Below are 25,243 nucleotides of genomic sequence, written 5' to 3'. Positions count from 1 at the left end.
AGGAAATTAGACAACACAGCTGTCACACTCTCTATCAGTAAAATCTAAAAAAAAAGTAAGTTAAAAGATTAACTAATGGCAAAGCCAAGATGGTAGAATATAGGCATTAATTCAGAAGAATTCTCCCAACAATTCCCTCCAAATAATTTTAAGATAACTCTTCAAATCAAATTTCGGAATAGTGAGACCAACAAAAGGTCAGAATAAGACATTTTTCCAGCCTAAGACACCTAAGGAGGTCTGTAGGAAAGGTCTGTGACATTGGGGTGGGGGCTGTAGCATGACAGCAACATTAGCTGCGGGCCATGGAGATGGCAATAATTGTGGCAGCAGCAACTTAAAGAGCTCTCAGTCCAGTCACAGATGGTAAGGCAGTCAGAAAACTGATCAGAAAGAGATTATAGGGGACCCTTTTGATGGCACTGGGTGCATCTATTGCTGATTGGCAACTCTTTGCCCAGAAGCAGTTCTGAGAATGTAGTTCCAGGATGGAGAGGAGCACTTTTGGTCAGTCACAAGGGAACAGGGGCCCTGGTCATGGTTATAAAGCAGATAAAGCAGATAGGAGCACTAGTGCTTGTGGCTGCAGGAGAACAAGGATGCTTCCTGAATAAGGACTAGAACAGAGATCAGGAAAACAGTGACTACATTTTGCCCCATTTCACATGACCTTAGAAGCACCCTCCCAAAAAATTCAGACTACTAGAACTAGCTCCAATAATAGCAGCGTGAAAAATCCTGAAGCTGGGACAGTGCCTTCCCACCCCTCGAGTGAGCAGAACCCAATTTGCACATAAAGTTCAAAAAGAGGCTGGAAAAGATGAGCAAACAACAACAACAACAGCAAAAAAGAACTTGACAATAAAAAGCTACTATGGTAGCAAGGAAGACCAAGACATAAACTCAAAAGAAGACAATAACATGAAAATAGCTACAACTAAAGCTGCAAAAATGCTAATTGGAAGAAAGCCCATCAAGAATTCCTGGAGGCGTTTGAAAAAGAGATAAAAGTGATAAAGAAAAAATGGGAAAAGAAACAAGAGCAATACAAGAAAATTATAAGAAAAAATTAACAGTTCAGTAAAAGAGGCACAAAAATATTTTGAAGAAGGTAACACTTTAAAAAACAGAATTGACCTAATGGTAAAAGAGGCACAAAAATTCACTGAAGAGAAATCTTTAAAAAGCAGAACTGGACAATGAAAAAAGAGGTACAAAACCTCACTGAAGAAAATTCCTTAAAAATTAGAATTGGGCACTTGGAAGCTAATGCCTTTATGAGAGATCAAGTAGTAATAAGATAAAATCAAAAGAATGAAAAAAAAGAAAATGTGAAATATATCATCAGAAAAAAAAAACTGACTTGGAAAATAGATTGGGGAGAGATAATTTAAGAATTATTGGATTACCTGAGGGCCATGATTAAAAAAAAAGAACCAAGACATCATATTTTAAGAAATTGTAAAGGAAAACTGTCCTGATACCTTAGATCTGAAGGATGTAATAGGAATTACAGAATTCATCAATCACCTCCTGAAAGAGATCTCAAAATGAAAATTATAATATTATAGCTACATTTCACAACTCTCAAGTCAAAGAGACCATACCACAAGCAGCCAAATACTGTGGAGCCACCGTCAGAATAACACAAGATTTAGCAGTTTCCATGTTAAAGCAGTAGAAGACTTACAATATGCTATTCCAGAAAACAAAGGAGCTAGAATTACAACCAAGAATAATCTACCCAGCAGAACTGTGCATAATCCTTCAAGGGAAAAAAATGAATATTTAGTGGAATGCTTTCCAAGCATTCCTGAAGAAAAGATTAGAGATGATTAGAAAATCTGACATTCAAACCCAAAACTCAAGGGAAACATAAAAAGGTAAACATGAAAGAGAAATCATAAGGAACTCAATAAGGTTAAACTGTTTACATTCCAATATTGGGAGATGATTCATTGGTGGTTGTCCTTCATTTTCGAAGAGGACCAAAATGACATCACTATGTTGGAGTCAAGACACCAGACCAACATGAACTTGGAAGGCTCCATAACAGGTTCTGCACAAATAGACCACGTAAACATTTGGTGTGGAGAGGTCCTAAATTTGTTCATCTCATATTTCTTTTAAGGTACTGCAATTCTGTTTCACTCATAGAGCATAGCTTTTTCTTTGATTCAGGCAAGCCAGGCTGGGTGGTCCTTTGCCAGTGTCTCCTATGTCACACAAAGAATTTCAAAGTTCTTCAGAGAGACATTGAAAGTGTCCTTGTTTTACTTCTTATGACTTCTATGTGAGTTCTCTGTAAAATAGTCTTATATGCAAACATATGTTTGGCACTCAAACAACGTGGCCAGTCAATCAGGAAGGTGATGCATGTAACTCCTAGTGTATTTATAATTATTAGGGCAGTTAGAAAGGGTCTACATTGACAGAGGTGATGGGTATAACTGAATTATGTTTGGATGATTTTTTTTAAAAGTGAAGGAGTGAGAATGAGGGATGTATGACTTGCAAGGAAGAATTTTTATAGCAGAGAAGGAAATGGGGGGGTGACAGACAATACTTGAACCTCACTCTTACTGGAATTGGTTCAAAGAGGGAAGAAATGCATGTATGTGTGTGTGTGTACACAAATATACACACATACATATATATGTATTTATGTATACATATATGTATAATGTATGTGTAGGTATGTGTGTTTATATACAAACACTTAGTTGGGTGTAGAAATCTATTTTACCAATAGGGAAATAAGAGAGGAAATGGATAAGCAATATGGGGGAGGATGACAAAAGGGAGGGTGAATTAAGGGAGGCAGTGGTCAGAAATAAAATATACTTTTGAGGAAGAACAGGATAAAAGAAGAGAGGAGGATAAACAATAGAAGATAGGAAGGGGACAATGCATAATTAGTAAATAAAGCTGTGAATGTGAAAGGGATGAATTTACCCATAAAACATAAACAGATAGCAGAATGGATTAGAAACCAGACTCCAACAATATTCTCTCTCTCTCTCTCTCTCTTTCTCTCTCTCTCTCTCTCTCTCTCTCTCTGTCTTTCCTCTTAAGTGAAAGACAATTGGAAATGGAATGGACTAGGTTACACTTCTTTGTTGTTTATAAGAGACACAATTTAAATAGGAGGACACACAGAGTTAAAATAAAGGGCTAGAACAGAATCTATTATGCTTCAGCTAAAGTAAAAAAGGTAGAGGTAGCAGTCACGATCTTAGACAAAACAAAAGCAAAAAAAAAAGCTCTAATTAAAAGAGATAAGTAGAGAAAGTGCATTTTGCTAAAAGGCATCATAGACAATGAAATAATAATGAAAAAAATTATAGCATGTTTCTCTGATAAAGGTATCATTTTTCAAATATATGGGAAACTGAATCAAATGCCTAAAAATAAGGACCATTCCCCTATTGATAAATTTTCAGAGAAAATGAACAAGCAGTTTTCAGAAGAAGTAATCAAAGGTATCTATAATCATATAATGCTCTGAAGCATTATACAGTCAAAATATCTATAATCAAAATAGCCTATAGTCAAAAATACTCTAAATCACTATTTATTAGAGAAATGCAAATTAAAACAACAGTGATGTATCACCTAACACCTACCAGAAATGACAAATGCTGTGGGGGAAAATAGGTACACTGATAAAATGTTAAAAATGTGAACTAACCTGACATTTTGGATAATAATTTGGAAATATGCCCAAAGTACTACAAAATGATGCATAATATTTGACCCATACTCTTTGATGACTAATAGGAATATATCCTGAACAGACCAAAGAAAAAGTAGAAGGACCTATATGTACAAAAATATTTATGCAGTTCTTTTTGTGGTGACAAAGAATTGGAAATTGAGAGGATGCTCATCAATTGGATCCCACTATCAATTTAATCAATTTATACCAACTAGCTTTTAGAAAGGGATATATTGCTGAGAATATATAGCAAAAGATGTAGCTACAAAATTTTCCCTCCAACTCCTCTTACCTCCCTATCCCCCAACAAATTTCATAACCAGCTGCTTTAGTTTTATGGGAGATTAGGATCAAATGTTCAAGGGTTGCCACAAAACATTCACATGGCCAGTTTCACTTGCAAATCTGGCATTGCCAATACACAAAGACTACCTTGTTTTCTAAAAATAGCCTTTTGGATGCATGGTCAACTCAGCATTGGTCTGGATTTCACAGTTCACCTTAGGCCAGCTCTTCCAAGCTCAGCTGTCAGTCAAGTACAGTATGGATTTCTGTCATTAAGCTTTTGTGGCAGCCTAGTCCATTGCATTTCCAATTCTCTTTCACTTAAGAGAAGGGAAGAGTGTGTGTGTGTGTGTGTGTGTGTGTGTGTGTGTGTGTGTGTGTGTGAAAACAAAACAAAACAAAAAGGACAAAAGCAACCGTAAAGACATGCATTCACAGGTCAAGTGGAGGTGGCCTAGGCAAGGAGATATAAAGGTCTGAGTCCTCTTTACCACAAGTCACTTAACCTCTATCTGCCTCAGTTTCCTCATCTGTTGATGAGGATAATAATGACACCTATCTACCAGAATTATGAGGATAAAATGACATTTGTAATTTGCAGACCTTAAAGCACTGTACATATGCTTATAAATGTTATTAACCAGATACCCAAAGACTAAAAGCATTTTTCTCCCTCACTTGTACACTGTCCAGGAAAGAGAACAGTTTAGCATGTTAGTAATGTTCAAGTATTCACTGGCCCAGCAACCAAACAACTTCTTTGCAGTGCAGTAAGAGGATTAACAGAATTTCTGGGCATGCACAGAAGTGGAGAGCCAGGCCCCTCTTTTCCACATCATCATGAATCTTCATAAACAGGCTCATCAAAAATCTATATGGATGATGCAGAGCATGGTGTGTCTGCTCCTAAGTTTTCTGCCCTAATTACATATGATTTCAATGACTTTGAAAGACAGGGAAAGAAAAAAAAAACAGAATAAGCTGAGAATTTATAAAAAAAAGGTACAAGACTGTTAACATCCACATAAATTCAACAAGCACAAGTATATGATAATATGATCAATAATAATAACTATAATAGTAATTGTACATAACACTTACCTAGCACTTAAAGGTTCATGAAACACTTTACAGAGATTGAATCTTCACAACCACCTTGGGAAGTTGGTGGTATTATTATTTCCCTTTTACAGATGTAGAAACTGAGGTATACAGAGGTTCTCAGGTCCTTTGCCCAGGGTCATAAAACTAGTAAGTGTCTCAGGTTAGATTTGAACTTGGGTCTTCTTGAGTTTAAGTGATTACTATGTGTTAGGTACTGTGCAAAATATACAAGATTATTGAAGTAACTATTAACTTGTGATCATTTGCATGATTGATTCAGACAATTCAGACAAAAGTAAATCTCTTCATGTATATAAGTGCCCATAATGTGAATTTTCAGAGAAAGGATACAACTGTGCAGTCAGTTAAATGGAAATCAAATTGTGATTCATTCTGGACCACAAAGGGAGAAAAAACAAGGAAAATTAGAAGTTTTTTATTTCCTTTGGAGGCAACTCATTCCAGGGGTTTCCTTAGGAGGTATCTAATGCCTTTGCCCTTCTGTCACCTTGTTCTGCAGAGAGAAGTCACTGACTGATGTAAAATACGGCATAGCCCTTTCTTGAGAATTCCCAGAGAAAGACTTGAATCAGTGTCCTTTGACCTAAACTGAACAGTCAAGAGCTCTTGAGGGGCAGAACAATAGTAAGGCATTTGCCACTGAAGAGATGCCAAAGGAATGTTAACAACCTTTCAGGAGTGAAGTAAGGGGAGATTTATTTAGTGTCATTGAAGAGTATCACAGAAAAGAGATACCCTTGAGCTGGCGACAAGCCATTGTTAACCCACTGCTACGAGAAAAACAAGAAAAGGACAGAGATAGGGGAAGAGCAAGGGAGGGAAGGTAGAGAGAGAGGAAGGGAGAGGAGAGAGAGAGAGGGAGGGAGGGAGAGAGAGAGAGAGATGCAAATAGTCACTATGGAGCTTAAACTGGAGTCCATTTTTTTTTTTTGCTTTTGTTTTTCTATGTTATGTGTATACTTTAAAAAAAAAAACAAAACCAAAAACCAAAACAAAACCCAAAACATCCATTTCCCAAAGCTTTGTCAAATGCAATGTAAAAAGTAATATGTCCTTTTGTGCATGCTGTACAATCCTTTGATATCCCCACAAGATCTACTTCAGATAACATCTTTTTAATGAAAGATATAACCTTTTCAAAATGGTTTAATGGCATATTGGCTTGATCTCCCTGTATCAAAAGAAGGCTTTAGATCATGTTTATCTTTTCTTAAATCCCTAAGGGCATGCTTTGGGGTGCTTCAATTTTCTGCCTTGTATTAAACTTTTATTTCACAACTCAAAGGTCTACTATATAAATGGCTAACTTCCTATTTCTCTGTTAGAGAGGTACTAGTAGGACACTCTGGATGTTGGCCAAAAGTGATTGCTTTTATTGTCTGTTAAAATTTCTGGTACCATAGAAAATGTTTGTGATCTCAAATGTTATCCACATGGAATGCCCATATATACCAATCAAATTTATAAAATTTATAAAGAGATTGTCTCAGATCTGTGCTTCTTTTTGTCTGTGTTAGATGCATGGATGTCTTTTTCTTTCTTTCATTATTGTTTCCTTCTTTCCTTTTCAATTTTTTCTTCCTATAGAATCATGCAATATATTGTTTCAGTTATAATTTCATAGTTACTATTTGCTTCTATAGCATGGTCATTTCCTGATATGTTTCCCCTACTGCTCATGCCCTTTAAAAACAATAAAATAGTTACAGGAAGTCAGCTGACCAAAAGAGTACCTGTGACAGCATACACAAAAACCTGTACCTGGTATTCCTCAACTGTCTACTTATAAAACAGTGATGTGTTTTGTCATCTGTTCTCTAAGACTGAGATTATGACCAATGACCAATCACTATAATTAGTTAGGATTTAGATACCTTTTAGGGTTGTTCTCATTTATATTATTGTAATAATTGCATATTGTTCCCCTGGCTATGCATCCTTCATTCTATATCAGTTTATATAACTCTACCAGTGTTTCTCATCTATCTTTTCAAATGGAACAATAATTTTCCACAATTTTCATGTAGAAATTTTCATTTTTAACTATTCCTAATTTGCTGCATGAAATTTATGGAACATGACATATATTTATGTAAATATGTTCAAATTATATGTGTGTATATATACATTTTATATGCATATATGTATGGATATATTCTAAAATAAATTCTTACCTGTATGTATGAACCTATGTTTATGTATATATTTATATGTATATGTTTATATATACATGTTTATATGTACATGCATGGGTAATACATATGCATATAAACAAAAAGTGGTATTTAACAAAATATTCTTGTGTTAATGTTATATTATATATTACATATATTATGTATTTGTATATATAGTATATATTACACTTGTATATATATATTTATATCACAAAAAAACAGAATTATAGCTATGAATATTTTGCTTTTTAGGGACTTTCTAAGATGTTATGGAATAATTCTTATTCTCTCCCTGGCAGGTGAGATAACTCAGATTTCTTATTAGATAACTAGCTGATTGGGAGAATGTCTCTCTATATCACTGACCAATGGCTTCAGATCCTAAAAAGCTGTATAGAGTAGTCAGAAAGTTAAGCCTGATGAGCAAGGGGCAGTGGGTGGCAGGCAGGATTCCCAAAGGGAATATTAACTTTGCTAAGTATGGATATTAGGACACATCATCATTGCATATGCAGGCCCAAAGAAGAAGCAGTTACAAAGGCAAGATTTATTTTAGGATCACTAGAACTTAAGACTTGAGATCATTGTAATTGTCTTAATAGGACTTCCTATGCTCCAGTTGTGGGAAGGCAAAACCAGAATGTTAAAAATGTTCATTTATTACTAGGCATTTGCTGGTATTGCATTTAAGGCCTTCCTACTTTCAGGGTGTTGCTTTTTATAGTTTGTTTGCTTTATTTTTGGGAGTGGTATTTGTATGTCTGTCTTTTTTTCTAGTTTTAGCTAACTTCTTTATCAAGAAGCTGCTAAGCAGAATCTATCCCTGCATATTTTTCAAGATTAATTGAATAGCTACAGAAAAAAAAACCCAGCAGAACTTTAAATGATTTATTGAAGGATCCTTTTCAAGGCAGAAGGAAATGAAATGGACCATAACTGGGTTTCTCTAAATTTTAGATAAGACTCAGTTCAATATGATATTTGCTACAGTTCAATCAAATGTATCTCTACAAATGCTGCCCATATTCCGCGTTTCATTTCTATTCCTTAACATTACAGAATATATGTGCATTTGAAAATTTTATGAGCTCCTATATTGCTTCAATTTAGTAACCTAAACCTTAAATCAAATAAGTCAAATACACCTTGAAATACACAATTTATTCCAAATAAGTAAACTCCTTCAAAAGTGATTGTGGACCAATCAGACAGAATGAATATTTTTAACTTTTCTTGAAGAGTCACATGATGTCTGACACTGCTAAAATATGGTTGAGTTTTTACAATAAGCCTCCAGAGTCTTTATTTCCTTTTCAATTACTATGTCAGCAGCGTGAAGATATACCATGGAATATAAAGTGGAATTGGTTAAGGTACCACAGGTTTGTATTTATGCTTCTTGCTCAAGTATGGATAAGGATAGGGATGTGTCTATGGCAAGAATTAAAGTAATCAGAAAAACCTAGGCACCATCATTAAATTTTAATGCTTTAAAATTTTCTTTCAAGGATTTTTTTTTTGTACAGAGCTTCTCAGTTTTGGGCAATAGTCTTCCTCTCTTGCCAGCCTTCACAAGCTGTCCATAATCTTAGTATAGAAGCTCTTATATTATTTTTATCCAGTTTTTTTTCTAATAAGAGGAAGATGTCCCTATTTCCCGTAACACTAGTTATAGATCATATAAATTCCCCCATCTTCATTCTCTCTCCAACCACCAATATAAGTCTGTCTCTTCTCTTGGCAGACCAAACTTCAGTCTGGGCTTTGACTTTTTCCTTCTTGATATTTCAAGAACAGTAAAGAGGAACAATGATGTTCCAACTAACACAATCTAATCATAATCAACATTCATTTCAGTTCTATTTGGTAGTCAATGTGTCAATCATCTACTTACCTAACATTAGTGTGAAATCCACTTTGTAGTAAGTGGTAAAGACAACTAAGTCACCCTAGAAGCCAATCCAGAGCCTATATTATAACTGGTTATTTATTGATAGAACTATTTGTTATATAGATTTTTTTAAAAGGCCAAGTTTTTAGGCACAATATGGAATAAAAATCATTTTAAATTGCATTTATAACTACTCTACTGTATTGTATTCAGAAATCTTTTGATGTAAGGTTCACAAAGGAGGTAGTGAAAAAATAAACCTACTTTAAGAATTATTAGGTGGTCTGAAAGAAAAAAATAGAATGACCTTAAATGAGGTACAAGTTATAAAAATGTAGATCTACATATCAGTAATGATAACAAAGTAAGTGTCTGTAATACAATAGCTCTTAATAAATGCTTACTGATTGATTTGATTGATTGATTTAGAGTTGGCAATGGCAATACTGTCATGTCTAGAATGGTGTTTTCTGGTAAGAAATCATCATTATTTTATCATCATCATTTTAGAAATAGGTTTCAGTGGATGGTGGTGTGCATTAGATTATGGATATCCAAAGAAGAAGAGATATAAAAAAAAGATATTGCAGAGTATACAAATGTGGGTCATTGCATTATTATCAGATTTATTAATGTATTGATCAGTTTTGATTTTTTCTTCTTATTTTCTTTTTTCTAAAAAATATTTATTATAAGTCATGCCCCTCTATGAAGAGATAAGGAGAAGAATTCAAAGAGAATTTTTTTTTGTTGTTGTTCAATCATGTTTAACTGTGACCCCATTCTGCATTTTCTTGGCAAAGATGCTGGAGTGATTTGCCATTTCCTTCTCCAGCTCATTTTGTGGATGAGGAAGCTGAGGCCAATAAGGTTAAGTAACTTGCCCAAGGTCATACAGCTAGTATCTGAGACTGGGTTTAAACTCATGTCTTACTGACTCCAGGCCCAGCACCCTATCCATTGAGTCATCTAGCTACTTAATATATTGATTATTTTTTCTCAACTTGTTTTCCCCTCTTTTCTTTTACTGGGTATAGATTTCTGGAATGTGTGAAAGTAAGAGAGAAACATATATTAGGAAATACAAGTGATAGAAAAATGAAAAAAAAAGTCAATAAAATGCTATTTAAAAAAAGATTGGAGGAAATTGGAGTTAGGCCAAAAAGGTTTTAGTTAGGATCTGGTATTTAAGTGGTTCTAGTTTATAAAATCTTATTTCAATTGATATTTTCTTATAATAATAGAATGCATCATTAGCATTTAATCATCATAGATTCTCTTTGAATGAGTTAAAGAAAAAGCTTTCTTTAAGCACTATGTGTCAGACACTTGAGGTCAAAACACAAAAGCAAAGACAGTGTCTGAACCCTTCAGAAACTCATATTTTAATAGAGGAAGAAAACACACCGAGGTAAATGGTGGTTAGAGCTTTTTAGTCCTGAGAATTATCAGAGCGATGAGTATAGCCTTAGGGGAGTAATAGTGATACTGAGTGCCATCAACATTTTTTTTTTGTATATTATAAACTTTATAGCCACCAAAAAAGAGAACACTTTCCATATACAAAGGAGAAAGAAAAAGAGGATGTGTATATGTGAAACCATGTATCTCTAGTATCTACAACTTACTTTTAAAAAGTATATAATAAATTCAGCATGTCACTTTCAAAGCTGTTTTCCTTGTGTTTTCTGAACTTTCAACTGTTCTCTTCCATTCATGAAAAATATTTAAATAATCCTCTTATCTTTCTTTGCTTCTCTTGTTGGGCAGAATTATCATTAGCTCCTTTCTACTCCTGTCCTTACTCCTACCCATTCCTTTTAACAAATACAGTTAACTATAGCCAGCAAATTCAAACATTGGCCATGTCCAAACTGAATGTTTCATCCTGCACATTGAGTGCATTGTCCCTCACTCAGGATGTGGTTAGCCTGCTTCATCATTGGTCCTCAGGAATCATGGCTAGTCATTACATTAATTAAAGTTGTTATGCCTTTCAGTGTTTTTCTTTATAATATTATACCATAGAAATTCTTCTTTTTGCGTGAAGCTAATCTTTGGTTCTTTAGTAGCAGTTGTGTTCCATATCTTGCAGCTGTATAGTAATACTAGTAACATGTTAATATGGAAAAGATACAACTGGTAACATGTTAACATGGAAAAGATGCTCCTTTGCTTTCATAGGAAGGGCTCCAGTAAAAAAGCTTTGAAACTACTTCACAGCAATCCATTTCCTTTCCTCTTTCTTTTCAACTCTGAACCCAGGTCACTGACCATCTGAATTATCTCTTCCACTTATTCATAGTGTTGGCCAAGCTCTATAGATTGTCCATCCAAATACATGTTGAAATCTGGACAGAAGTCATTTTTCATCCACTTTTAAAAAATATTTATTTATTTCTATTTTTCAACATTCATTTCCACAAGATTTTGAATTCCAAATTTTCTCGCCATCTTGCCCCTACTCCTACCCCAAGTCAGTATGGTGAATTTTGAATACCCTGTCCCCTAATCTTCCCCCCTTCCATCACTGCCCTCTCTCCCCTTAAGCCCTTCCCCTTCTATTTTCCTATAGGGCAGGATAGATTTCTATACCCCTTTGTCTGTATATCTTATTTCCCAGTTGCATGTAAAAACAATTTTTAACACTTGTTTTTAAAGCTTTGGGTTCCAAATTCTCTGCCTCCCTCCCTCCCCACCCACCCTCATTGAGATGGCAATGACTATGAGAGTTAGCTAATTCAAGTATTATTCTCATTTTTACAGATTGAGGAAGCAAATTTACAGAGAAAGTCAGTGACCTACCCATGATCAAACAGCTAATGAAATGTGGAGGCTGAGATGTAAACTTAAACCTACCTGATTCCAAGTCTATTTCTCAGTTAGGAGCCAATATCTACTTCACACATTAGAGTTCAAGACAACCTAGACCAAACTTAGACTTAGACAATTCAGTCTGGATCATTGATTGATGAATGAAAGTAATTGAGTACTTACTATGTGCCAAACATTGTGCTAATGACTAATTATGAGTACAGTAGTCCTGATCTTCAAGAGTTTAGGGAGATAATACATGAAGAAGACTGGTAGCTAGGGAAGAATGTTTTGGTGTGATAAGTCATAGGGTAAAGAATGAAGCCATTGAGGAGTTGATTGTCATACTCATTCCAGAAATAGTGGTAGTAGTGATCTGATTATTCTTGCCAGAGCAAGGGATGAGAAGGGACCTACACAAATAGAATTAATAGTTTGAATGAATGAAAGGGAAGGTTATTGCCAGAAAGGATGTATGACTACTATGTGAAGCATGTTATGGTCTGGGCCAGCTAGATATGATGAATTCAGTCATCAGAAATCAAGGTCAGAAACAGATCAGAATAAGAGTACAGTAAAACCAAGAATACATGAAGTCAGAATTGGGAGGAGTAGTGGAAATGTTATGTTTTTTATGTCACAAGCTAAATGGAGAAACAGAGAGACCCAACAGCAGCAAAGGGGAGAGGATAAAATGTCCTCTGATGCTTAAATATTTCAGATTGAGTATCCTTAACCTGATGCTGGATTGTGTAAAGGCCTGACTACTTCACCTCAGAGTTCAGCACAATGAAAAGTATCTAGCAGACAAACTGAGACCTCTATCAGCCAATGAAAGAGTTTAGGAAATCTTCCCTGGAAAAAAAATCACCTGTTCTTTCTCCCCAACACAGAAGCAGCCTACATAGGATTTTAAAATCAGTAGAAAGATAAACTGAGTGAAAGGGTTGCTCTATTTTTAAGACTCTGACCATCATTTACTAATGGCACAAACCTAGTTAGCCATTTTAGGAAAAATAAAAAGGTATGTTCTTTCCCTCATAGTCTAAAAGTAATAAAGCACCTAGTTTTCTGTGTTAGAATTACATAAAAAGTTTTATTTGGAAAGGCCATTTTGTTTTAATTCAATTGTACTTTTTTAAAAATTGGTTTCCAAATTGGTCTAGCATCTAAATTTATTTCACCCAGTTCTCTAAATAAAGAGGTACATTGTGTGAGAAAATGAATTTATTTTGGATTATCAAAGCAGTTTCAGATTCACTGATTTGAGGAATAGAATAGTTCATTTTGTTAGACTTGTCTTTTGGGTTTCCTTCTCAGAATGGCTATCCTCAATTTACCACTAATACTGCAATAATTTTCTATTTCACTAATTCTTCTTGGGACAGCTAAGTTGCGCAGTGGATAGAGCACAGATCTTGGAGTCTGAAAGACCTAAGTTCAAATTTGACCTCAAACCTTACTAGCTGTGTGACCCTGGGCAAGTCACTTAATCCTGTTTGCTTCATTTTCCTCATATGTAAAATAAGCTAGAGATGGCAGTGGCAAACCACTCTAATATCTCTGCCAAATGGGGTCATGAAAAGTTGGATGTGACTGAAAAGACAGAACAACAACAACAATTCTCTTTGAACAGCATTTTTCTTTTTCTGAAAGAGGGAAAAAATAGTCGAGATATATTTTATTATCTTTGTCTTGGGAGGAAACTTCTCTACATCTTATAGTTTTGAAACACCCGTGGAAATTAATTGGACATTTATTGATTTTTTTTATTAACCCAGAATCAGCCTCACCACCCTCTAAGTTGTCTTTCAGGATCCTATTGTGGTTGTATTGTAAAAGTGGACACCCAAGGCACTGATTTCACACTTTACTCAGTGAAAAACAAAAAGCAAAATGAGCAAACCAAAAAAAAAAAACTATGACAATGAAAAACTTTATGCTATATATGTTGAAATACTGGATTTTGAGGCAAAAAGATTTGAGTTCAAGTTCCAGCTCTGATCCTGGCAAGTATCTTAATGCCTTCCTGCTCTAGGAAACTATCTAAGATTAAAAATTACAGAGATGGTAGGGTAAAAAGACTTTCTCAGCCTAGAAATTCCTTACACAAAAGAAAGCACACATAAAATTGTTTTCCTTATAACCTAAGGAAATTTGGATTGTATAATGTTTGAGGGAGAAAGTAAAGGGTAAACACCAGCCCCTTAGAATGCCAAGAGCAGAGTATAGAAGGTGCACAAAATTAATGCCTTATTCCAGAGGGAAGTTGCCCCTTTCCCCAAAGTGATTAGTCATTCTACATAATACTTAAATTCCTTTAGCATTTGGGATTTCCTTAGGTTTTAAGGTAACTTTTTTAAAGGTAACTTTTTTCCGTAGGTTTTAAAGTAACTTTTTAAAGACCTTCCTTTCTTCTTTTTTTTTTTTTTTTCACTGTTAAGGCCCCCGTAAGATCTGTTGCAAAGAGATAACCATCACTGTAGAGGAAAAGTTGGCCCCTGGGTAGTGTCTGCATATTGCTAATAGTACTGTCAGCTACATTCTTGAAACCTCTCTGTCAATACCTCTTCATATCATTTAACATCTAAATTCAAATTTATTCATCTATTCTAATATTTAGCAGCCTTATTTAAAAAATTATTTTCTTTTATACAAAATAATTCAAATTATTAGTCACTAGTGTTTCCTGAGTTCTCACTGCCTTTTTAACACCAGATTAAACACTGACTTTCAAATACAGTAGATGGGATAGTCCCTGCCCTTAAAGTGTGCATAATGATTTGTCAGAAAAAGGGTTATGTAAGTAAAAAGAAAAAACACAGCAGAAAGACACAGACACATAAAAGACACAGCCGAATGAGGAGTTTAAGTATGGTGGAGTACTTAGAAATATATTTGGTATATTTAATAATTTATCAAAAAATATAATTGGCTTGGGCATACTAGTTTGAAAAAATCATGGAGAAAGTAAAATGAACACCATTTTATTAGTATGGAAATTGTTTGGTAGATGGAAAGCAGAGATTTCTGGAAGGGGGAATAAAAGACCCTCTTCTACTTCTGAAGGGAGAGAGAAGAATAGTAGAGGGAAAATGATGGACCACCAATGCTAAGAATCATATAGTCTTATACCACCTATAAACATTAATTTAACTGCTGGTATTCTAAATGTGAGCTCTTCATCTAATGACTAAAAAGGATGACATATTCGTGGACAAACAGAATCATATCAATCTCAACATTTTCTCTATAAATAAAATAATAATAACACAAAGTTGAAAGCAAATGAAAGGACTCTCCAGGGACAGATAAATGCATTAGTAGAACTGGTTTTATCACGAATCAAAAGACAACAAGAAAAAGAAATTCGTAGGACATGATCTACTTCATGTTGCAGTTTGCAAGATAAGAATTTTCTGTGAAAAAAAAAGTGATACTTTGAATATTTTGATTTGTGTATGACTTTTTTCTCTGATATATAGGAAGTTTAGGAATGGCTTACAGTTGAGTCAATGATTAGATATCTACCAAGGTGGTGTGGTACTGTAGAAAAAGTGCTGATAGGATCGCAGAATTTAACATCAGATATTTATTTTTACCATTTACTATTGAAGTGATCTTGGCAAATAATTTAGTATCTTTGGAGCCATTTATTTGTTTGGAAAACAAGAACAGGTAGGTCTTCATAAACTATACTATCCATTTATCAAATCTATGATTAAGGAAGTGTTTCAGAACAATGAGAAGCCTGAATTTTAAACACTCTGGGCCCTTGGGGATTTTTGTCAACTGTAAATTGAACCAAAGTATAGAACTTGCTCTGGGTTAAGTATTACAACTCCCACTCACTGATAATGGTCCCCTGGAAGTGGCTACTCCATCCTCTTCAGGTCACTAGGGTTAACTATGAGATATGAAGAATATCATAAGCCCCTATTAGTAATCATGTGCTTCCCCAAAGGATTATTAGTTGATAATAATTATTTAACCTAGTTTAATTAGCATTTAGAAAATGGTTTTTAGTGCTGTGGTATTGTTGTACAAAACATACCCTCAACTAGGAGCACAGTCTTCTACAAGTATAGACAAAGTCCAATGGAAACTGGGTTTGTGATCAGAGAGTAATATGTAGCAAAGGAATAACTCATTAGTCCTAATATTTCTTTTCTTGCCATTGTGAGGTCCTTAAACAAGTTCCCCTTAGGTGTAGGTTGGCTTTTTCTTCTTGGCTCTTTGCAGAGTCTTGAATTAGCCTTTCCTCATAATGTCTAGTCTATTCTTTGCTCCCTACACAGAAACAACCAGCAATGGACCAACAAAGTCTTTCTCTAGGCAAGAGGTGTGAGGATATCAAGACCACTGTTGGGGTGCTCTCTTCCTACTCTCCTCCCCAATCAATTTCTTTTTCAAGGGCTTGGCCAATATTTCTCTCTCTTGGTGCACTATTCAATCAAATCTTGAATTCAACTAGTCCTAGGTTTGATGCTAGCCCAAGAGAGAAAGACTAAGTCCCTGAGCCAATCAGAACAGATTTTAGGTCATACCCATGGAGGCCTTTAGGCCTTGCTCATACATATAGAATATCAAGATGTATCAGACACTGATAAATATATCAGGGCCAAGTGTCCTGGGGTGATTTCAACTCTGTCCCTACATATGAATAGCCAGTATGATTCAGAGAAACCATATAAAACTCTCCTATATTTTGGTAAGTTATCCAAATTCTCTGCTGCAAATCATTCCCTATTTTATAAGTTTAATCTAGTTTACTGAGGTCCAGAGAGAAGAATGGGGCAGGAACTCAGAGCTAGGATGCTAGGAATTATGTTTTAAAAATTAAGAACTTTGGTACTAAATGTTTAATAGTTAACACTGAAGTTTCTGTAAAACACAGACAAAATATTTAGAGGGAAAAGGGGTCTATTCCCAATAAAAAGCAGAAAACAAAACAAATTACTGGAAGTACTAGATTATGCAAATCTTTAACTCTTGTATTTCAATCCATCAATATTTTATATTTTATTTTACTATAATATCTCATGTATGGGTCACTTAAAAACATTGATTAATGTTTCCATTGTCCAAATGACTGAGGAGAATGCAATTGGCACAAAGCTGTGTAACTGAATTCCTTGGCAAGAGGAATTCTGAAATAAGGCTCCTTGTACTTTCATGACTTAATTATGCATTTTCTGGAAATATAATCCCTCTAAATAAAATTCTTAATAAATTGCTTCCTGATATTGGTAATTTCCTAAAATTAGATTTCTAAAAATTCTGAACCCTTTAGAGAAATGCAATGCATTTTTATAAGGGCAAAAAAAACCCAATATAGATCAGAATTTTTAAAAAAAGAAATCTACAACTTTACGGTTGTATCAATAAAAAAAAAAAGAAAAAAAACTCCTCAGGCTTCCTGCCATTTGTACACAGAAAACAAAATAACCTGTAGGGATTCTTTCTCTTTCTCTGTCTACATTTTCCTTCTGTCTTTTTCTCCAGGGTTCCTTATTTGAATGTTCCAAAGTGCCACTTCACAGCTCACTCCAGCTGACATCTTTCATGACCTCCCAAAGGCAAAACCCAAACAATTTTGTTTTTGAGGAATTCTAACAGTGTGATATTGTAATGGCTTACCGAATCATTACATGTTATTTCAGCTAGTCATTTAAAATGTACTTTTTTGTTTTCTTCTAGAGCATAAATTCATCAGAATTCTAATTAATATTTGAAATCCAATAATACAAATAAATTATCCTATTTATATAGCTCTTCTTTATAACAGTATGTGACTGATATTTAAAAATATCATAGCAAGAGGTAACTATTGCAAATGATGTGTGTGATTCAAGTTTCCAAACATCTTTTGTTGTGAAATAGCTAAAAAAATTTATCAGAAATACTAAAAACAGAATAGATAAGATTGGGAATGTATTTAAAAACTTTAAAACAATAATAACAATAATAAAACAATGTAAACAGAATTCTTTAAACTTATAATGATCAAGATGACTGCAAAGAAAAGATATGAGTAGGCACCTTCTCTTTACTTTGCAAAAGTGAAAAACTGAGTAGACACCACTGCATATTATGTTGGCAGTCTTTTTCATCATGTTGGTTAGTTTAGCAGAACTTTTTTTTTTATGTTTTATAACATGGCTTTCCAGGAGAGACAGAGGGAAGGACATAAAAGTGATGTTTGAAAATATATAATTAAAAATTAAAAACATTTTAATATTAAATATTATAAAGCATATATACTATTGAATATAACAGAAAATTTTATATTGAAATATAAATCATATGAATCTTGGTTTATTAACCTTTAATTCCACGAATGAAATTTACAACTGAAGAAACTGTATGGTGGATACTGGGGCAGCTAGATGGACAAAGCACTAGGCCTAAATCAAGAAGAATTGAGCTCCCACGCAGCCTCAGATACTTACTAGCTGTGTGACCCTGGGTAAGTCATTCAAGTTCTACTTGCCTTAATCCACTGGAGAAGTAAATGGTAAATCATTCCAGTATCTTTGCCAAGAAAACTCCATGGACAGAATGTGTTCACAGAGTTGAACATGACTGAATTACTGAACAACAAAATGGCCGACATTGGGTTATATTTGTGATTAGGAAAATTTGAGTTCTAATCTTGGGTTCTGGGGTAGCTAGGTGGTACAGCGGATAGAGCTCTGAGCCTGGAATCAGGAAAACAGGAAATCAAATCAGGCCTCAGACACTTACTAGCTATGTGACCCTCGGTAAGTCACTTAACATTGTTTGCCTCAGATTCTTCATCTGTAAGATAAGTTAGGAAATGGCAAACCACTCCAGTATCTTTGCCAAGAGAACCCTAAATGGGGTCATGAAGAGTCAGACATGACTAAAAATGACTGAACAACAAATTCACATGTTTAACCTTGTTAATCTGAAGGGTGCTGTTAAGTAAAATTTTGTGAGCACATTTCAAAATATTGTAATTCCTTTCTTTTCTTTAGACTGAAATGCAATTTTTTTTTCATGTGATGTGAAAGGTATTCATTATATTTTAACTTTACACATGGTAAAAGCATCAAGCTTTTTTTGGAAAAAAAAATGACTAGATTTCTAAATGTGGCACTTTTTAAACATACTATATGAATATTTTTTTCTTTATTATATCACTTTCACTTGGCAAAGTCTCTCATTCCATCATTATCTTAAAAAAAATTGAGAGATATCAAATCATCTACCTGATGGCACAGTTAGGTGGATTTTAAATTTTATGAATGAACAAAAAAGAGACATTAATGGATATAAGTCAACTTAGGGAAAGTTTTTCCTCTGTACCTATAACTGCTACTGATGTGCTAAAATAAGTATAAACAATGGTGTGGGAGTTTCAGGATAAATCTTCAATATCAATACAGTTTAAGGCCAAATTATTTATGTTGAAAAAAAGTTTTACTTTCAATGTAATTTATCAGCATTCTCCTTTTTGGATCTGCAATTAAAAATTTAGGAGTACTGATTCACCAGAGTACATGTGGCTGTTATCTTGGACAGTATTTTTTTTTTCCTGAAGTCATGATTGGTATTTTGTTCAACTTGGAACTGGCATACATGCAATAAATGCCCTCAATAGTTCGAGTCACATGTGGCCACTATATCTAGGTAGAGGACAGAGTTATGCTGAACATTTTTTAAACAACCTTTAGATGATGAATAGTAATCTTGAGTGGAAAATGTCATTTCAAGGTGAATAGCTTACCCAATATAGAAGATATCAATTGTCCTGAAACTGACCTTGGAAGAAATTAACCATTTCACACACACCCATGTCAGATTTGGACAAGGGGGTAAAGCATGTTGCAAAAAATTACAAAATGGAAAAATAACTATTGAACTTTTAGCATGTAAACCACAAGGTAATAAGCAACTGTAGTTCAAAGAAAACTGTAATTTCAATACATAAGGGAAAAGAATTACAATGACATATACATAACACAAATGCATATTTTACAGAGGAAGAAAATTGCCCAAAATTAGGGTTTCACAGGTAATTATATTATACGAAAGTTGATATATACACTAAATCTCATATGGAAGTTTGTTTATTATGTATTTATACTCACAAATACAAGTAGAAATCCATAGATTGGTAGCATTTTGAACTGAAATGTGGATCAATTATATAAGAAACTATCTAATGAAAAAGACATTCAGGACAATTTTGGTTTTAAAATCAACTTCACAAGTAAAGAGTGGAGGAAAATACCCCCAAAAAATAACCTATGAAAAAGATCTAGAGATTTTAGTGGACTACAATTTTTATTTATGCGAGTCAATTGACATTGACAATTGACATTTTATTTATGTGAGTCAATGACATTGAAACAGAAGAAAAACTAATGAATCTTATAATGAGAGGTACAGTGACCATTAAGGAAGAAATAATAATGCCATTATATTCTGTCTTAGTCAAGACACTTATGCACAGTTAAGAAAGCAAAATTTTACAAAAGAAATGTATAAACTGAAGTGCCTCCATAAGAAGGGTTACTGGGAAAGTGAGAGCACTGGAGAATATGCCATATTAAAGACTATTCGAAGAAATTAGGGATATTTGGCTTAAATAATAGAAGACATGGGAGATATAACAGTTGTCTTCAAGTATTTGAAGGGTTATAATATGGATCATCTAGACTTATTCTGCTTGTCTCATAAGGCACATAGAAAAGCAATGGGAGGAAGTTGCTGAGACAGAATCAGATTTGAAGTCAGGGAAAAACAGACAAGTAAACAAACACAAAACACTCAAAACAAACATAAAAACAAACAAACACCCACCAAAAAACAACAAAAAAAAAAAGAAACCTTCCTAACTTGAGCTGTCCAAAAGTAAATAAATGACTTGCTTCCAGAAGTAGTACTTTCTGCCTTCTTGGAAATCATCAAAGTGTAGGAAACTATTTGCTGGAGATATAAGAAAATGAATTCTGAGGCATAGATTTGATCTAAAGTCATGTAATTCTTCCAAATCTTATTTTCAAAGGATTCTGTGGTTAAACTGAATATGTGACAACCATGCAAAGAGAAAATTAGATCTTCTAAAATGAAGGGAACAAAAGAAAAACAGGGTTGTTGTCTATGTTAGCCTTAAAAAAATAAAAACACAGATTTTGAATTATGTTTCATCTAAAGGTTGGTGTTGAAGGAAATTCTAAGCAATCAGGCCACTAGGTAAAATAAATACTTAAAAGTGGCTAGTAATATTGGCCTCTCCCTTTTTTCTCCTCTCCTCTTCTTTCCTCTCCCCACCTCTCCTCTCTTTCCTTCCTTCCTTCTTTCTTTCTTAAATAAGCTTTTGGTAGGCTGTATCTGGGACACTGTATCTGTAACAACTGAACGGAGCATGATTTCAAAGTGCATGCTAAATCCTCATTTGTGTCAGTGATATTCTCTTTCTCCTCCTTCTACCCCTCCTCTTAATCTTATTTTTTTCCCTCACAGTATGATCAAGCAGAAGATAATAATTAATCTTGTCAGCATTATCTTTCACTGTCTTTGGGAAAATTGTGAAATGGGACACAAGAATCTCCTCCTCCAAACCAAATCTTAAAAAAAAAGTCCTTTTAAAATTTAAGAATTTATCTTATGTTCTCTGAATGTAGGTGACAATGTATTCCTGTTGTAATGAGAAGTCTTTGGTATGGTCTGGTTGAACTAATTTCTGTGATTTTCTAAGGTAAGGTTTGTCTAGCCATCAGTTTCCCAGATAAAAGAAATCAGTCTTAGGTTTGGTAGAGGACACTTCCATCAGAACAAAAATTTAAAAAAACTCTGCAGGATATTGGCAGAAATCTCATCTAAATGCAATTCCAGTAGATCAAACCCTGAAAATGAGAGGGTGGGGTATTTTCATAATATGTTGGACAGTTAAAATTACAGTTATCTTCACATTATATACAAATTTAAGAACCTCCACAAAGTATATCCAAATAATTCAATGGATGGTGAATTAGTCCAACTGGTTGGAGTAGCATGTTGTTATAGTCAAGACCTGGGCTCAAACTCATGTGGTACACCTAGCTACTTTGTTCTTTGTGGCCATAGAAAATACTACTAACCTATGTCAGCCATCTTTTCAAATACCATCTTTTCTGTATTCTAAAAATGATGGATAAGAAGTATCATTTTAATATATGAAGGAGAAGAAATGTGTTAATAATTAAATATACTCTCAATGTATTTGACCCTTCTCTGTTAAGTGAAGAGATGAGAGTAGGTTCTTTGGCTTTTTGCAAGGTGTATAATACACCTCAATCCCTCACTTAGGAGATAAATCTATCATTATTTAAACTGATTTAAACCCAGATATAAGTACCATTTTAAAAGGCCTCTATCTGATCATAATTTCTTATCCTTTGAAATTTCATTGACGACAGTTTCTTGTACTTCTATCTCTCCACGTGAAATCAGCCCTCCTAAAAGTACTCCTCACCATGCATCCAGTCACACAACTCTACTTCTCTTCCAAGTCATCACAACCCTTTCCTGACTTTCCTTTATAGTCTTGAGAACATATTTTAAAAATTCAGCTATACATTGTCTTTAATTCTCAGATTTTCTTTCCCCATGTCATATTGTCTTTAATGTCTTAATAAAATTCAACTCTTAATTGTTCTTAACCATCCTAATCTTCCCTCTTTGTTCCTATTCCTATGCTACTGAATGGAACTAGAGAAAGTTAAATAAAGTAATAGTGGACTTGGATCCAATACAAATTTTTTTAACTAGACCCATAACTACTACCAAGCAATGCTTTAATTCTTTATTATAATACTAAAAACATCTGTTAGTAACTTTCTTTTCTTTCCTCCAGTCTTCTATTCCACCTTCTCTATCTGAACACAGGATTTTGGATCATACTGTAGTAAATCAGTAGAAACATCCAGCATGGGGTCCCTCTTCTCCCTTATTCTATACCTCAAAAGTCCTTCATTTCTTTCTGTCATTTTCTTATCTTCTAATCTTTGATGAGATAATTGTCTTTCTCCCTGCCAAAGTCAAACCCTGTTCTTATACTTTTCCCTCCACCAACTTTCCCTTTCAATCATCCCTGTTGCCTCTATAATCTTTATATGCTCAATATTTCACTGGTCATATTATGTTATTTAAAAACATTCTTGCCTTTCAATTTGAGCTATAGCAAGGGGCTGGGCAGGCAGCAACTAGTTCCTCAGCTTTCCACCCTCTCTCACTGGCTTTCTTTCCCCAATTCCAACACCTTCTCCCTCCGTAACCACGATGGAACAGACCATCTCCTTTGCCATTGGCCAGTGGCATCACTGCTGCTATCTCCAATACTGCAGTGGCCCCCATCAAGAGAGTTAAGCTACTATTGCAGGTGCAGCATGTAAGTTAAAAATTGCTACAGATAAGCAACAGAAAGGTGTAATGGATTGTATAGTCCAAATTCCAAAGGAACAAGGGGTGCTTTCCTTCTGGTAGGGTAACTTAGCAAATGTCATCAGATATTTCCCTATCCAGGTCCTTAACTTTGCCTTTAAGGATAAGTATAAGCAGGTGTTTTGTGGAGAAGTGGACAAGCACACACAGTTTTGGAGGTATTTTCCTGGCAATCTTGCCTCTGGTGGTGCAGCTGGAGCCACTTCTTTCTCCTTTGTCTACCCCTTGGATTTTGTGAGAACCACCTTGGCAGTTGATGTTGGGAAATCTGGCTCTGAGAGAGAATTCAAAGGCCTGGGAGAATGCCTTGTGAAAATCACCAAGTCTGATGGAATTCATGGCTTGTTTCAAGGTTTCAATGTCGCAGTGCAAGGTATCATTATCTATAGAGCAGCTTATTTTGGAATCTATGCCACATAAAAAGGTATCCTCCCACATCTGAAGAACACTTATATCGTGATAAGTTGGATGATTGCACAGTGACTGCTGTAGCAGGTGTGGTTTCCTATCCTTTTGATATAGTAACGTGGCAAATGATGATGCAGTCTGGGTGCAAAGGAGCTGGTATCATGTACATTGGGAGAATTGACTGCTGGAGGAAAATTGCTAAAGAATAGGGTGCCTGGTCCACTTGTCTTAGAGGCATGGGCAGAGCATTCATGCTTGTCCTGTATAATGAATCGAAGAAATTAATTTAAGTACATCTTAACTAAAAAGAAACCAATGAATATAGATCATGTAGAATACTTAACAATACTTAGCATTTTGGACTTTTGACATTCAAGAAATTCCTGTTGTCTTTTTATCCAGGCCAGATCATGTTTGTAGGGGAGCCAGGAAATGCTCTTAGAAAATGAGACTGGGGGGGTGGTGCAGAGTCAAGATGGTGGAGTAAAAGCAGTGACTTGCTTGAGCTCTCCCCCAACCCTCCAAATACCTATAAAAATGGCTGTAAACAAATTCTAAAGCACCAAAACCCACAAAAAGACAGAGTGAAAAGAATTTCTGGCCCAAGACAACCAGGATGGTTGATCCAAAACATATATTGAGCCTGGCTGGGAGAGGAGCGCAGTTCGCCATGGGTGCACAGGCCACAGCAAACATGGAGCAGGCCTCAGAGGACTGAATCACTTGCAGCTGTGGTGGTTTCCAGACTTCTCAACCCTTGAACACCAAAGACAATTTAGAAGGTTAGTGGGAGAAGTCTTTGTCTGCAGTGAGAGAGAGAAGCACTGTGGTCTCAGCTCCAGTCCCTGAGCCTGGACCTGGGACCCTTTGGAAGAACTGAAGATTTACAAGTCCCTAGAAGTATCTCTGAAAACAGCTGCACAAAACCCCTGAAGTTTGGGACAGTACATTCTCCACACTGGAAACAGAAAACCCTACATTAACAAAGAGTTTGTAACTCAAGTAATTGGCTGGGATCATGAGCAAGGAGCACAAAAAGAGTCAGACTATAGAATCTTACTTTGGTGACAAAGAAGATCAAAACATACAACCAGAAGAAGACGACAAAGTCAAAGTTCCTACATCCAAAGCCTCCAAGAAACACATGAATTGGTCCCAGGCCATGGAAGAGCTGAAAAAGGATTTTGAGAAGCAAGTAAGAAAAGTAGAGGAAAAGCTGAGAGTGATGCAAGAAAATCGTGAAAAACAAGTCAACAGTTTGCTAAAGGGGACCCAAAAATACTGAAAAAAATATCACCTTAAAAAATAGCCTAACCCAAATGGCTAAAGAGGTTCAAAAAACCAGTGAGGAGAAGAATGCCTTAAAAAGCAAAA

The 25,243-nt window shown here is 34.9% G+C and overlaps 1 pseudogene; it reads left to right on the top strand.

Moving 5' to 3' along the window:
* The first annotated feature begins 280 nt into the window (after positions 1 to 280).
* Positions 281 to 24,078, top strand: LOC114027484 (annotated as a pseudogene).
* The last annotated feature ends 1,165 nt before the right edge of the window (positions 24,079 to 25,243 follow it).

This window comes from Vombatus ursinus, unplaced genomic scaffold, assembly GCF_900497805.2.
Source record: "Vombatus ursinus unplaced genomic scaffold, bare-nosed wombat genome assembly UNPS02014861.1, whole genome shotgun sequence".
Taxonomy (NCBI): domain Eukaryota; kingdom Metazoa; phylum Chordata; class Mammalia; order Diprotodontia; family Vombatidae; genus Vombatus; species Vombatus ursinus.
The sequence above is the reverse complement of the archived record's forward strand: the minus strand, read 5'-3'. Positions and strand labels throughout refer to the sequence as shown.